Consider the following 17,061-nt stretch of genomic DNA (forward strand, 5'->3'; position numbering starts at 1 on the left):
AAAGAAGATGTCAATTGAACTTCTTTGAGAAATGTACGTGTTAATGTGTATGTGAAAACTGAAACAGAAACTATACAGTGCAATAAACAATGGTTTCATACATGTGTATGTGTGCAGCATGGTGTGACGTTTGTCTCATGTCTAACGTCACATGTGGGACCTCAAGCAACGCTAAGTAGCTTTGTGCCCCGTCTGTTTTTCAACCGTATGATCAAAATCCCAGGACATGTCTGCAAACAAAGCCAGCGATTCAGCCCATAGCTGGCTCCTGCTCTGCCTCTGAGTCCCATCCGCCCCTCCCTCTAACTCCCCTTCCTCTACTCCTCTCCTCACTCCCCTCTCCTTCTCCCCTCTCCTGTTCTCTCCTCTCTTCCCTCTTCTCTCCACTCCTCTCCTATTCTCACTCCCCTCGCCTCCCCTCTCCACTCCTCTTCTCTCCTAAACTCACTCCCCTCTCCTCCCCTCTCCACTCCTCTCCTCTCCTACTCTCACTTCCCTCTCCTCCCCTCTACTCCCCTCTCTCCTCCTCTGCTGTTCTCACCCCCCTCTCCTCCCCTCTCTCCTCCTCCCCTCCCCTGTTCCCTCCTCTCCTCCCTCTTCTCACTCTCCTCTCCACTCCTCTCCTGTTCTCTCCTCTCTTCCCTGTCCTCTCCTCTCCCTAAGCCACACCCACCATCCTGGTTAGACAGGTCAGCTAACAAAGGGCCCTTTGTGCACGCTGAGGTAATGCTATAATTGTGACCATTTTCTCTTTCAGGTGAACGAGTGACTCCCAAAGATACTTTCTCATGTTTTTGTGGGTTTGAGTGATGTTAAATTAAGTCGGGAGAGAAAACAGGAGAGGCCAGCGCACCTGAGGCCTGGGCTGAGGCCTGAACAAGCAGTCAGCAGTACGGGAGCGTGTGTGTGTGTCTTGGCGGCGACCGGGCCCAGACCATATGTCCTGCTGAGGAGGAGGAGTGACAGCTCTCATAACATGCTGACACTTCCTGCAGGTGAACCAATCACGTGCGGCGAGAGCACAGCTGCCAGATGGGTAGGTGGACTATCCCCTGCTGCCAGTCACAAAGCTGGATTGAATCAAACATACTTGGAAAACGATGGGGGGGGCGGGTCATCTTCTATGTTACTGCACATAAACAATACAGTTGTAAAAAAAAAAAACTTTATCCGAAGCATTACCATGTGCCAGAGCTGGAAATTTGTTGCTCCCCCCCATCCGACTTCGATGTATTTATCTTCCCCTCGTCTGTCTCTTATCGCGAGGCTTTGTATTTAGAGATAGGGATGTCAGCCCCCTCTTCCTCCCCGTACTCCCGACACATCCTGAGCAGATAAATCAGCGGGGTGATTGTGGCTGGGAGGGGCCTGGGCAGGAAGCGACGTGGAGGCAGCGTGGGCTCCCGGTGGCCTTTCACTTCCTCCGTCGAGTCTGATGCAACGGGTGGCCTGAGTGGAGCTTCCCTGTCTTTCATCCGTTTAGGAAACATCTGGATGGATCTACCGGTCGAAAGTGATGATTTGTGTGTGTGTGTGTGCAAGTGTGTGTGTGTGTGTGGGGGTGGACGACAGCCAGGTTCAGTAACGTGTATTCTGAGGATTTACTGTGCAACGCCAAACAGGTCTTTTCAAACTTTCATAAAGTATGAGTCAGAAAGGGATGGTCGGCATGTTTGTGTCCTTTCCGGTTCAACGGGGATGCATTTACATCGATGAAACCATCCCTCACTCTTAACAAAGCATTCTTTCACAAGCTAAATCAAAAATACTTCTTTCCCCCTTCCTTCATCAGAGATATATTATTGGTACAGACGTTCCCTCTCCAAGCACAACAGATATTCAAAGGCATTCAGTGATTCAAAGACACTCACCCACCATAGTATCCACTCTTGTGAAAGTGAATAAAGAGAGAGAAGACAAACTTTCAGCGTGTGCAGGGGCCTCGTGTCGTAAGGTTACTGTATCCGTTTTAGCAGGTGAGAAGACAAAGCCGGTGTCGGGGATGCGTGTCTGAACCGAGCAAGCAGGCCCGAGGTGGTGACAGAGTGAGGTCAGAGGTCACACCTGCCAAGAAGGAGCCCCCATCCCAGCGCCCGAGCCCCCCAGCCCCTCCCTCGCCCGCTCACAGACCGCCCCCTCTCTACCTGACGAGGCCACCGCAGCACCTGCCGGCCACACACTCGACACAAAAGACAACATCCACCGCCAAACCCCTCCCCTGAGGTCTGCATACAGCTTGGAGCGGTTTGCCTCTCATTCCACCTCGTCTCCTCGTCCACCTCAGTCGCGCCGCTGATGACAGGGTGCTGGGAGAGTTCCTGAGGCGGCGGGATATGAGTCATCACACACAGAAATACCTTACAACAACACTCTGACACAGTTAGGTTGAGCTCTTCCATGGCTGTCTGTTTCAGCAGGTTGGCTGTCCATGCAGTGGTTACGGGGGGTGTGGGGAGAGCAGAGTGCCTGTGTGTTTGGACGAGGCTGTGGGAGAGGATGTTCAGGGCCGCAGCAGCGACGCTGGGCTTGTCGTTTTTGGGAGGTTGAGGGGAGGATGTTTTGCCTCCTGTGAGATGACCCCTGACCCCCCCCGCCCCTCCACCACCATCCTCTCTCACCCCGCTCTGCCTCGGGTTCCAGCACCCCGCCAACTACAACAGCCGCAGACTAGACTGGACTTTCTCTCTTGGAACAAAGTCAGTTCATACTGAACGAACGGCCCTGGGTTACCCTCATTCTAATCCCTCCGTCTATAATTCCCTCTATAATCCCCAGAGCTGTCCCATCACCTCCTGTATTTCTTCCTTGCCGCCGCCCGCCCCCCCACTCCCCACCTTTCCCTTTGTGGGAGAAATATTTACCCCCCCCCCCCATCGACGTCTCCCCTCTTCGACCCCCCGGTGTTCCTCTCTCCCTCCTCGCTCGCCTCGCTCCCTGGAACACCTCTCCCCCTGTGTTGTCTCAGTGCTGCGTGACTGCCCCTCCTGCTAACACAACACCCGTTGGTCCTGAGGGCAGCCTGGGAGCCGCGGTGGCCCCCGCTGATCCCACCGTGCCGGGGGGCCCCCGCTCCCGAGCTCCTCTCATCTCCCCTAACGTACCCTGACACGACCCCTTTGAAGCCAGGGAGGCAGCGTGGTCCTGGGCCGGGCCCAACAAAAGCAACCTGATCCCCGGCTGACGCACAAAAGCAGGCCCACGGCCTCTGACCAAGGCTGGGGTGGGAGAGGCGGAGGAGCCCCCTGGCCTGCTCCCTCTCTGTGTACTCAAGACTGTCCTGTACGGTGGGGAGAAGGACCATGCTCGTGTGCTAGTATACGAGAGGTATGCAGCTGGGGGATGGAGGGCGGGTCGCTTGTTCTGTCGCCGCCGAGGATCTTCTCTCTCCCGTCCCGCGGGATCCTGACGTCCTCAGGGAACGTTACATTTATATTTAGTCATTTAGCAGACTTATCCAGAGCGGCTTACAGGGAGTACAGGGACATTCCCTCGAGGCAAGTAGGGTGAAGTGCCTTGCCCAAGGACACAACGTCATTAGGCTCGGCCGGGAATCGAACTGGCGACCTTCAGATTACTAGCCCGATTCCCTAACCGCTCAGCCACCTGACTCCACGTTGAAGGGGACTCTCCACCCATCTCCATCCGTGTGTATTCATCCTGGCTCCGATGAATTTGGCCCCAACAGCTTCCTCGTGACTCTGTCAGAGAGAGCCCTGCAGGGCCTCTCACCTTGCCCGGGGGCCTGCCTCCCGACAGCCTGCGACTGGAAACTGTGGTTTCTCAATATCCGGAGGCGTTCCCCTTTCTCTGGTTCTGATCAGCAGAGAGGGCGGTGAGCCGGGTTGCGGTTGGGAACGTCACGTGGGTCAAATAGCCGAGCGCTGTGTCGACTGCCACCAGAGTCACCGAGAGGACGGAGGGAGGTGACGGAAGAGGGCGAGAAGAATGGGGGAGAGGAGGGAAGCATGGAGCGGAATCAACCGGAACATCCGGTGACCACTTGAGGTTGTGAGCCTGGGAAAAGGCCATCGTACCCTTGGCAGACGCGTGAAGGGTTGCCCTCTCAGCGGCCCCGCTCAGGCAGAGGCGGGTCTGGATGAGATGAGCCACGCCCTCATCGGTCCTACCCTCGATCTCTGCTCTCTCACTTGGTTCACGTTCACCCCTTCGCCATTTGCAATGTGGCACTCACGGACCACGTCTGCTGCGACCACGGGCTGCGTTCTGTTTTTTTGTGCGTGCATTTCACCCACGTCTCCCCCGAAAGCGTGAGGATGGCCTTGTTTCAACCGCTAAGTCCTGGCACGGTCTCTTGTTTGTTTGGAGAGTCGTGGGTGAAGACATGCCCTCTGGATGACACGGCCCCCAGGCATTGTGTCGTCGGTCCCTCCGCCTCCTCTTCCTCCAGCCTGAGGGGGATCTTAGGTTTAGTGCTCTCTGCTCCCAGATGGAGTGGGAGCTTTGTGAGGGGGACTCCTATGTAGACAGGGACGGCTCCTATCTGTGTCTGGGGGCCCCCGGGGGCCCCTGGGGCAGCAGGACGGGGCCCACTTCAGATTAAAGGCCTTGTGGAGTAGAGACAGGGACTTTGCAGCTGAACTGGCGCTCAAAGTCCACAGCTCAGCTTCATGGCCAGGAAAAGCTTGAATTCAGTCTGGAAAACGTTCTGGAAGCAAACTGTCAAGTTGATGTTGGGACGTGTTGCCAACTGGTGAAAGGCCACAGTGCATGATAGGAAAGAAAGGGGAAGCAGTCATTCTTCATCTGCACTGAGGTTCTCTACAGTAACAGACTAAATCAGACTTTGACACCTGAGGCTATCACACAACACCATAAATGCCCCAACTTTCCAGAAAGAAGCACTGAAGCTCCAGTACCCTGTTGCCATATCGTTGGATAAGTGGCTTTGAGTACCCATTTGTTCAAAAACAAATCATTTACAAATAAGCTTTTTCTCTCTCTCTCTCTCTCTCTCTCTCTCTCTCTCTCTCTCTCTCTCTCTCTCTCTCTCTCTCTCTCTCTCTCTTCTCTCTCTCTCTCTCTCTCTTGCAGTCAACAAGGGAGCTGAACTGTGATGTGTAAGACTGGCAGGCTGAACAAATAAGGCTCCAGTGAATATCCTGGCTGGTAACACTGTACTTGCAGTATTACCCTTGAATTATCCTACAGGATATGGAACACAAACCTGCTTTTTATATTTCCCCACAAAAATATGCTAACGGCTATATTGCCAACTGGTCCAAGTGCAGGAGGAGGATAACAGAGTGAAACTTTAAACTTGAAGAAAAGTTCAAGTTTGTGGTGAAGTTCTAGAATGCATATGAGTGCATGTGTGTGTATGTGTGGGTTTGTTTGTACTGTAAATCTTCGTTAATGTGTCTACCTGTTATACTAAATCCATGTGGGAACACCAGGTATATGAACTATCTACCCTCCCTCACACTTGTAGGATAAACTTGCCTGTCTATCTTAAAACATTATGTGTGTGTGTGTGTGCGTGCGTGCGTGCTCAAACACAAATATACGGTCACAAAAACAGACCACAAAAATTACCTCAGCACACAGAAACGCAGCATGTCCCATCCTCTACATCTGGTTCACTTTAGACTCAGCATCACCGAGCGCTTCCACCTCTCTCTCTCTCTCTCTCTCTCTCTCTCTCTCTCTCTCTCTCTCTCTCTCTCTCTCTCTCTCTCTCTCTCTCTCTCTCTCTCTCTCTCTCCTCCCTCTCTCTCTCTCTCTCCCTCTCTCTCACACCCACGCACACACACACATGCACCCCCACACACCGGGAATATGAATCATAGAAGGTGGTGTCTTGCAGATCTCAGCAGATTAGGGGCGAACCATTCAACTCAGTGTATATTTAATGAGGCATTAGACAGGGTGTTATTCCTGCCAAGCTTCTCTGTTGTTCTATTTGGAAGAACTGTACATTATATACCATCACCAAAGTCATGGTGGATTATGGGGCTTGGAGTCCTGGGTTTGATAAAGCTAACAAGAACTCTTTGTTCAGTTGCGAAGTCCAACAATGATGATTCAGTTCTTCTCTGAAGAGGAATTCTTAGTCTGCCGTATTACACATGATTTGACTCATTTGAATCGGAGCTGGAGCAAAAGTAAGGGGAGGCCTGTTAGGGGACCGAGGGGGATGTAGTTCCAAATCCTTTAGGAGAAATTATTAAATTATTGTGGCAGTTCACCAGGGGGGGGGAAGAAAGAGTAAGTCAAACTTCCCCTTGAGGAAATGATGTGTAATTTGGATAACCTTTTGTCCAGTGCTAAAAATAGGTCTGAAACTAACCAAGACGAAACAACACTGGACTCTGTCCTTGCATCAAACACAATGTTTATCCAACCACCTTTTGCATTGACCTAGCCCCCACCTGTAAAGCTGCCCTGAGTGTTGGCTCCCGGTCTAACAGAGCTCTCTTTGTTTCCGAAGGCAAAACGCAGAAAAGAAAGCGACGGGTCCTGTGCTGTAAATCATTTTAAACAGATGGGTCACAGTTTTGGTTGTAGTTTATAACTGCTAAGCTTACAGGCTATCGGCCCCTTGAGCAATCACTTTTTTGGCCAGCTGCTACTTTATAGAAGCTTGTGTGTGTGTGTGTGTGCAGTATGTGTGTGTCTGTCTGTCTGTCAGTTCTTGGGACTGTAGCTTGGCGGGGTGGAGGTGTTAAAAAGCTATGTATGTGCACATGCGGTAAATATACTGATCCGTACCAATGGTTCTCTGAAGACGTGTACACAACGCGAAATCTCCCACTTCTGGCGTATGAAGGGATTCGGCAAGGATGAGGGATGGTGAGTGTTGCTCAGGGCACATTCCTTTCATCTGTGTTCTTAGTAACACAGGACTCGGTTTACTCTGTCCTCGGAACGACTGCGAGACCACTACGGATCTCACCGGGAGTATATCAATGATATAAACCTTTATATACCCACACTGTCCGTTCATCATATTACGGGTGTAATCAGTGACAGATGTTTATGCTTGACTCCTGGTGAGGTGCCTCCCAGACTGGTTCTTTGTGGAAGAGAGGCGTCGGGCCAGGCCCGGCGACAGACCGAGGCGACTCAAAGGAGGACCAACTGAAACGAAAGACGGAGCCCAGAGAAAAAGAGGGGCAAGAAGAAAAGCCAGAGACAGGGGGAGACAAACAGACCAAACCTAATTTAGCCATATGTGCCTCGATCTCCACAGCAACCCCTCGTGTTTGCAGGGAACAGTCTGTGAGCTTTGGCACTGTCTTAGTCCTCTCCGCGCAGAACGCCCCCTCCCCTCCACACCGCCAGGCCTCAAAAAATGGGGAGAGAGATAGACGGGGGAGAGATGGGAAACAGGGGTCAGAGACAAAAAGGTGCTAAAGGGAGATGGGAGGGGGGGGGGGGGGGAAACCGAGCGGCCAAGACCGAGGGTAAGAGAAAGAGAGACAGAGGAGGCGAGAGATCAAGAGAGATGGAGAAACCGTGTGTGCAGGAGACCTGAGAGAGAGAAAGACAAAAGAAGAGAGAGTGAGGGGCAATGAAGTGAGCAGAGACCTGAGAGAGACCAGAGGGACATTCCAGGGCCAGCTGTGGTTGGAGGGGGAATTCTGACTGAATCCTTGACAAATAAAACAAGACAGAGGCTATTTCAGTGTTCCAGAAAAGAACCCACTGGCACATCGGATCGGAATGAGGGACGGAGAGCCGTAAGAAGAAGCCAAGCTAATGAGAGAACCAGCAGCAGCGTTGTGCAAAGTGTGCAACAGCAGACCCAAACCACAGGAGCAGACCAGTTAACCTTTTACAATCCCTCCCTCCCTAACCCGCCTGGCTTATCAACTACACAGCCAAAGATGCAGGCGCAAACATTCCTCTCACTGGCTCCCCTGGACCAGCGAGACAGGTGGTGAACTGTTTATTAAATACAGGATTTGATGGAGGGAGTCGGCGAGGGAAGGGAGAGTCAAAGGTCATCCCTGTCTGTAAACACAGGGGGAAGGCAGACATAACACGACTACTGCTCCTCTGGATGAACAAGGCTTGAGCTACTCCCTGTTAATGACTCACCGGTTCAACTGAGCTGTTGAATAGTTTCACCTCTGCATCTAGACCGAATGACTGCAGTCCACTGACTAAAGCTTTGCCTGACCATACAGATTCTGCGTTCACTAGTCATAGGCTCAAAGGTCAAAGTTCACCATCTCAGTCATCGCACCACAAGGGATGTGGTTCATTGTGTCCAATAAAAGGAATTACTACCATATTTAAAAACAGCACTGGGAAATCATTCGGAGGTTCGAGGCAAAGTTCACAGCCCGGGACCGAAAACAAAGGGGTCACGAACTGTGATAGGACAGAGTGGATCCATTCACGGGGATATCCAGGCAACCCAAAAGGTCAAAGCCTCGCACCCCGACGCCGTGCGTGGATCGTCAGGCCACTGCCACGGCTGCGTTTGTCACCCAGTGCCGTCGAGTCTGCCCTTTCGGAAGTACGTGCGCAAACAGCCGGATCTTTGTTCGGGTGCTTTCGTCATGCTATCCCAGAGATGCCACCCCCCCCCCCCCCGCTCCCAGAGTCATGTCTCCATGGCCTTATTAACACCTGTTATTAACATGCTATCTCACTGGGGGTGACAGCTCCTGTCGCCAGGGAGAAATCCACACACAGATCACGCTTAGTCAGCAGAGTGAGGACAGACCTGGACTGGTCAGTGTTTTTTTGGGGTCTGTTTGTTATATCTAATGGTCAGACAGGTAGGTGTGTGTGTGTGTGTGTGTGTGTGTGTGTGTGTGTGTGTGGTGTGTGTGTGTATGTGTGGTGTGTGTGGTGTGTGTTGTCAGATGATGTTCGCACCTCCTCATATAAGGACCCGTGCTGGACCACAATGCACCTGATTTTGTGAGGTTAATTGGGGAGGTCTGTGACAGAAACTGCGGGCCTGTGAGGGAGTGTGCATGTGTCCACATGTGTGTGTGTGTGTCCACATGTGTGTGTGTGTGTGTCTACTTGTGTGTGGGTGCTGTCTGTGTAAATGGGCTCTTATCTGTCCTTCACTTACCTCCATATGGACAGTCAGATCCAGGTACTCATCCTTTTTCCTGTTCAGGAGTACCCCTACACCTAAATAACACAGGAACACACACAGACACGCGCACACACACACACACAGGCAGCAGTAGGCTCACATCCTCAAGCTGAGACAACAGGGTGCTCGCAGGGTACTTACAGTGTTACAAGGCCATTGTATTCCTGTTTACCTCTGTGGATCCTTGCCCACCCTAATAGACAGATGCATTGTTCCAATGTTCCCTCATGCGTCGCCCCTCTGGCTCACCGCCTCACACTGAATGCAACTGTGTGCAGGTAGGAGGAGTTGGGCTAACCGCCCCTGGAACATCGATTCTCCAGTGATCCCCTTGGAGAAATGCCAGCGTGCCACATAGTGTTGGGGCTGGAGTCACGCATCATAAGAAGTTTTTGTACTTGCACTGACACGAGTGGAGTAAAGAGAGGCCGAACCATGCTGGATGGGTTCAGCCCTTCTATGCATTGATTGCCTTTCACCCTCACCCAGTGCAGATGTGTGGTTTGCTAGGCTTCAGATCCGCGTCTCCCAGTTGGAGGGCGGACCCCGGCTCATAATGGCTTCCTCTCAAGGGGCCTGCGGGCCCCGATCCACCGCAGGCATCAAAGCTCTCTTTGTGGCAGGCGGCACGGGCGCAGGGCCGGGGGGGGGGGAGAGGGGGGGTGGGGGGGGAGTTTCCGGCGTGCGGTGCCTCCGATGTGGCCGTCCTCCGGGGACGGAGGACGGTGACCATGTGTGTCAGCGGCACACCACATTACAGCCTCGGGGGTTCCCCCCTCCAGCCCCAGGGGGATCGGGGGGATCGGCTACAACCGCCCACAATCTCAGTCCCCTTACTGGCCCGGGCCTTCCTTCCTCTACCGCCCCCCCCCCCCCCCCCCCAACCCCCGTCAACCCCCACCATCACCCAGCCCCCCCCGACCCCAAAAACCACACACACAAGACAGATGGGGGGGAGAGGGGAGGGCAATTGAGTTGATGAAAAGGAGGGAGTCCCTCTTCCTGCCGTTTGTCTGCTGTCCTTGTTCTCGGTGAGCTTCCACTGATAGCACTGTGACATCCAATATGACCAGTCTAGCAGCGAGGGGAAAACAGTGACACCAATGAGCACACTGGTCGCACACTGATTCGTCAATGTGTAACCTACCAGGAAGCGGGCTGTCGAGCTGTTTTGACCCCGAGCCAATCAGTGGACACACAAGAGACGAGAAGGTCCTTCACTTGGGGCTGATTTGAAACTGGAAAGCCGTGTCTGTCGGTCGAGTCACTTATCAGGGCTGGCAGATCATGGTAGCCCTCATAAACCACATGCAGCGTTCCCTTAGCCCGTCAGCGCTCCCCTCCGCCACCACACATCATCCTCATCCTGCAAGGTCACTGCAAGCCATGACGCAAATCGTTTACAGTTTCAAAGCGTTTCCCCCTTCGAAACTGTACTTATGTGCCCCCCCCCCCCCCTTCCGCAAATCCCCTGGGGATCGCTGTGTGGATGTTGTGTGTTGTGAATTATGGAATATAGATGAAGCTTTTGTACAACCTCAGAGAGCACTTCTCTTCTCCCTTCCACCCACATCACCGATGGAAATGATTAAGCCTATCTGAGGGTAATTCCACCCCCCTCGGTCTGGCTCCTAAAATAGAGGCAGGGAGAGAGAGAGGAGGCCCTGGCGGATGTCTGAAAGCCCCTGATTGGAGCAGCAGCTTGTTATTAGGATGGTGTGGGCCTGTGACCACACCAGCAGGCCAGCCATGTGGAGCAGAGGACCATAGCATCACTCAGACAGTCTCTCTTTCTCTCTCTCTCTCTCTCTCTCTCTCTCTCTCTCTCTCTCTCTCTCTCTCTCTCTCTCTCTCTCTCTCTCTCTCTCCCTCTCCCTCTCCCTCTCTCTCTCTCTCCCTCTCCCTCTCTCTCTCTCCCTCTCCCTCTCTCTCTCTCTCTCTCTCTCTCTCTCCCTCTCTCCCTCTCTCCCTCTCTCCCTCTCTCTCTCTCTCTCTCTCTCTCTCCCTCTCTTCCTCTCTCTCACTCTCTCCCTCTCTCTCTCTCTGTCTGCCTGCCGTTTTCTCTCTTCATATTTTTCCACCACAACTAGGTTGCGGGTTCAACATCACAGATTTCAGAGACATTCCAAATGTGTGCGTCTCTGTACGTGCACATGCACACGGGTGCCAGCACGCACATGAAGAGCCCAGTTTGATTACAGAAGGAAGCTGCTATCTCTTTGACATGGTATCGTGTGCTGCATCTAGTTCCTTTTCAGCGTCGGCTCATGTGAAAGATCCGCCTCTGACGTCGAGGTGTGGAGAAGGTGTTGATGTGGTTGGCGTTTGTGAATCTTATTTTAATCGCCGACACACGCCAGACTCAGGACAAACACACATCTCTGTTCCACAGGGGGCTGGCCCGGGGAGGAAATGAGCCGTGAGCAGCTGCAGCAGTTCAGAGGTTAAACTGAGTGTATATAATCTAACCACCTGAAAGTCTTCGACCTCCAGCCGATAATCTGGACGCCCGCTGGGCAACGAGTCAAGCATTCTCATCCGAGGTGACTAAGTCATACAGCCAGGAAGAAGAGAAATTCAAGTTTGTGTGGTTGTGTACAGTAAAGAGGAATTGGTTTTTCACTGGAAGGGCAAGTCAGTTAGGGTAACAGACAAGAACGTTTTAAACAGACCCTCAACTGTCTCCCTGAGGTTAACCAGACAAGATTTGACACCGACCACAACCACATTTTTTGGTACAATCACAGTCACACATCGACAAAACAAACATGCCTAACTGAAACTATCAGTCATAAAAATAAAAAATAAACTCCAATTCTTTTTTCAGAAGGTAGTCATTACAGTATACTGGAATCTTTTGATCAACTAAACTAATGTTTATTGGATCGATACACACGTTTATGTACAGTGAGGCACACAAACCACACAGAGTAGTAGATTTGTGTCTGATCATGACTGGTGATCCACACCAAGACATGACGTCATGCTGAGGACGGGTGCTTGTGGGGCACAGCATGAACAAACAGAAAAGACCGAGAGCGAGTCCTAAATGGTTGTAATTGATGCGTGAATGCAACGTCCCGTGTCATGTGACGGAGCACTGAGCGAATAGGAACTGTAAACACGGAAACAAAAGTCTGAAACAGTAGAGGCCCATAATCTCGTTTGAGGGGTCCTGTGACAGGCGTCTGAATCCCCTCTCTTATCTGCGGGGCCTGCAGGGTGCGTGGTACACCCCCTGATAGCGGATCACAAGTTCAGCTAAGTTGATCTACTGCACCACGGATGACCCCACCTAAGGGCTTGCCATCTTCTGACTGAGGCACAGGTCAAAGATGTGACCCGATCACGTGCTCCCAGCCCACACTGCTGGTGACTTGATTCCTTTCAAAGTCCTGCTGGTCCCGTAAGCAAACTCCTCCACCATCATAAGCCTATGTCCTGGTACCTGTCCGTTGTTTACTTTGCTCGGTGGAAAATCTCTTAAGGACCAGGGAGCTGACTCCAACAGATGAAGACACAGATAAGAAGAATGTTTCCGTGGAAAATGACTCACTTGTAACAGATGCTATTAAATCACTAACATTTGCACTGTTATGCATGGAGTTGATGTCATTTAAAGACTGACTCATCAGGTTTTTCCCTTCAACAAGACATCAGCCTTATTCACAGAGACCTGGACCTATTTGACGACATTACAGAGATTTCTCTCAGGCACAACTCCCTCTGCATTCACTGATATACGAGTACATTTAAATGAATAAATAGAGTTTGGAAAAGGGTTTTCTTGTTAATTAAGACATGTCATAAAATGTTATTTTGTTTCTTATGTATAACAATCTGAGCTGGAAGAAAAAAACGATTAAATGTTCATTCAACAAATGGAAACAACTTTAAATGGATTGGAAATGTGTTTTGGCCAAAAGCTAATAATATAAGTCAATACTGTCAAAAACAATTACAGAGACGAGCTCTGGCCAGAAAGTTCTCCTCATTGGGAATGGGTTGATGCAGTTGAACACGGGGCATCCAATCGCAGTGAGCTTTCGACCTCCCTGTACACCAGCTAAATCCCTCCACCACCCTCCACCAGGCCCTGTCAGGAGATCCAGTTGGGCCCGAGTTGGCCCACAGGCTCAGAATAGTTCTGTGGCTGCTGCTTTCCTTCTAACAGGCTGCCCAAGCCACAGGGCTGGCCCAGGCCCAGCCCGAGTGCTACCCCTACTCCTGCCCCAGCTCCAACCTCAGCCCCCCCAGAGCTTCTTGTCAACATCTCTGCTCCTACCTACAAACTGCCCCACCTCCAGGCCCCACCACCTTAGCAGCCTGCCCTAGCAGCCTGCCCCGGGCTCTCTCACTCCCCCCCACCCCCCTCCAGCATCACACCCCTCTGGCCTCTCCAGAGCACCTCTCTCCACCCCTCGCGTGTTTGCCTTGGCTCAGCCTGATCCTAGGGAACAGCCGTTAATCTGAGGGGGGAACTTTGAAAAACGTCTCCTTTTAATTAACAGAGAATTCTGACCGAGTTGCATAATGGTTTCCAAATGGTTAGCACGGGTGGGAGCGGGTGCAGTGGAGGGGGGAGGGGGGAGTTATGGGGGGAGGGGGAGGTGGACGTGGAAGGGGCGTAAGAGATACGGCTCCGTCTCGTGCTCTGACCCTTGGATGGCCCCCACGCACACGTGTGCCTGCTGCAGATTGGGTCCAGATTGACCGGGTCAGCCCGGGCTCTGACTGATTGACGGAATAACAGTCTGACTAATAGAATCACAAAGAGCCTCGCGGTTCTTCCCTCCCACTGGCTCCCTAGGCAGCTCTGATGCTGATAGCATCGACCCCACCCAGCGCAATGGGAGTAACACACGGCACAAAGACAGACAGTGTGTGCTGGACAGGACTTGTAACTGGCTGCTCTGTTTCTCTGTCCACACTGTCCCTCCCCCAGAAGCAGATCCAACATTCATCTTCATAGAAATAGTTGGTATGAGTCCGAATCCTAATTCTTTTCACTCTGTCCGCCTCCCTGTTCCCAAGACATATGGCAGTCTAGACACAAAGATAGAAAGATCTACCCGTCAAAAGAAGTTGGGGGCAAAGTGGAAATGAAACTGTTGTAAAACAAAAGCAAAACACCATCAATATGACTCTATTCGGGTAGACACACACACACACACGTACACACACCAACGCACGTACAGCAGGACCACCCCAGAGAACTGACCCGACCCTGTCCCCTGTGGCTCCGCGCTGGCACACGTCCAGAGCAAACTGGGCCTCTCATCGGAGACCGTGGGGGCCAGAGGCTGCTGCAACACAGGCGCCTAGGGGGCGGCCGGCCGACTCTGGTCAACCGCTGAGCCTGGGCTCTGCTGGGAAGCGTGTCCCACCGACCTGGCTCTCACACTAGCTGGTGCCAAGGGTTCAACTCAGGGGGCAGAGGTCACGTGTAAACGACACCCCAGCGACCGAGCGAGAGGGCTGGCTGTGCCGTCGTGGATGAGCTCATTCTGGCCGGGGTCCAGAGGGAGCACAGCCGATCCAGGACCCTGAAGTCTAAGCTGTCCCCATGAAGTCACTCTGCAAGCATGGACCATCACAGCTCCAGCCAGGCCCAGCCTGCGCGGCAACACAGACTCCACAAACAGACAGACAAAAGACCCTCTTCAAATGACCACCCTGCCAAAAAGGGGGCTTAGAGCATTTGAGGTCCACCCGAGGCCCACGCAACTGACCTTCCAGGAGAAAAACAGCAACTCTGTTACAAAACGAGGTGAGGTCATTTGACCATGAGCTGGCACAGGCCGCCACGAGCCTGTTCAAGAATTCCGGTCACTGCCCCGGATGTCACCAGATACCCACAAGCCCTAGGAAGTGCTAGTTATTTTCAGGTCTGAGTGACACTCTGGAGCCAAACCATGTGGCTTGCACTGGGCAGTGGCAGAAGGCCGGAGACCTAAAAGGAGGCAATGAAACACTGGATCATAGTGGCTGAATAAATGTAATGGGAAGGAAGGTCAGAAGGAGGGGGAGAGAGAGGAGGGAGGGAGCAGTCTCTCAGGGCTCTCTGTGGTGGGATCATATCTACAACTTGGCTACTGTAAAGCACGAGACAAAATGATCTCGAAACAAAACCTTGAGTGCCCTGAATGACGTGACCACCAGCATATTTTGAACTGTCCTCTGTAACTTTCATCAGACTGAGACTTGCCAGAGGACCTTGAAGTCCTTGCTGGTCTCAACAGGGTTCTCATTATCAGCTCAACCCAAACAGTAGAGCTGTCCCACTCCCTCCTCTCATCCCTGACACACTGATGACCTAAGATCATCTCAACCCTCTCTATCACAAAGCCAGACAGATACTCACACACAGACAAAGGCACACACACAGGCATACACACAGGCACACACAAACACACACTCGTAGGCACACACATCATCATGTGAGAGTAATCTGGGAGGTGCTTGAGCTGATAGTACTGCTCTGACTCCTCCAGGAAAGCAGAGATAAGTGGGAGGCCTAATTGGAGGCTGTCTCCCTTCTAACAAGGCTAGCCACTATGCAGCCAAAACAAAAACAACGGAAATCAAGGTAGCTGGTCTTTCAGTAGACTAAACTCTGCCCAAATCTGCTTGTTGTAAAAGTCAAGAATGGCATTAGATGAACAAAGACTTCTTGTCACTGACAATATGTGAAGAGGTCCTTATAGGAGACTTGAAAAAAAAAGTGCTCTTGTCTTTGAGGGCAATGGACATAATTGAAAGTTTGTCAGAACAGAGAAATTGATTGGATTTGGTTAAAGAGTAAATCCAGACAGACAATCTGACCTCCTGTCTCAATTAGGCAAATAATCTAGAACTGTCTCTGCGGCACCCATGATATAAAAACACACTGCCCATTAACCTGTGGTCTATAAGAGAACAGAGCCCAGCAATTAGTCCACATTCTTTAAGCTATCCAGCTGCCTCCATCCACAAAATACTATAATTCCAAACAACAACGTGGTAATTTCCTAGGCAGGGAGCGTATGTCTGGCAAACTGCTGATTACGGCCTTTCGGAAACTTATGAAGAATGTGGTTTCCTGAGGAGAGGCGGCATCAGCTGTCATATTCATAATTATAGCACTTCTGTTATTTCCATCATAATCGTGTAAATAACTTATCTCTGCTATTTCGATCAGTCATATAATTAGCTCTCCACTATTCGACTGTTTAGACATGAACATATCCTTTTGCAATGTTCTACAGTGCTTCTGACATGTTTGCTTTTATTAGAATTCATAATGCACTACACACAAAAGCACAGCTGAAAGTTGAAATTAGCAAGATCAAAGCAACGATTAAGAGTTTACGGACTGCCCAAAAACGTTTAGCACGTCGCCAATTCCCCTTCATTCACGTATTTAGCGGCATTCTTTTCCTTTCTTTCGGCAGCGGAGAAAACACCATGGTTACGCCCATAGTTACGTCCATGGTTACGCCCATAGTTGGACATACCATTCATGTCAGCTCTTCCATTGAGATAAGTGCTGAGGGGCACTAGAGGCACGGCGTGGTCTGCTGAATCTGAACAGGCCACGATTGTTCCACGTTCGGGTTCCATTCGAGGGTGCAAAAAAATACCTTAAATATGACAGAGTGCTCTAATAACTGCCCCACAGCAGCAGCACTCTATAACTGAGGGATAATTAGCAGCTTTGCTAATGAATGCGGGGCCATAACGGGCTAATGAGCTGGAGCTGAGATGTGAGTCTCCTGTGCCAGGTGTTGGAGGGCAGACAGGAACTCCCAGCAGGAACAACACCTGGGGGCAATCAGGCCAGCCAGCTCCGTCCTCCTCTCTCCATTACTCAACATCCCAATTAATCTATACTGGTACCAAGGGAGCTTTATGAGTGAATGGGAATCATACACTACAGCACGGCACACTGAATCAAATCTATTTCAACGATACACTAAATCAATTCCAACATTCGTTTG

Source organism: Hypomesus transpacificus, chromosome 17 (assembly GCF_021917145.1).
Source record: "Hypomesus transpacificus isolate Combined female chromosome 17, fHypTra1, whole genome shotgun sequence".
Taxonomy (NCBI): domain Eukaryota; kingdom Metazoa; phylum Chordata; class Actinopteri; order Osmeriformes; family Osmeridae; genus Hypomesus; species Hypomesus transpacificus.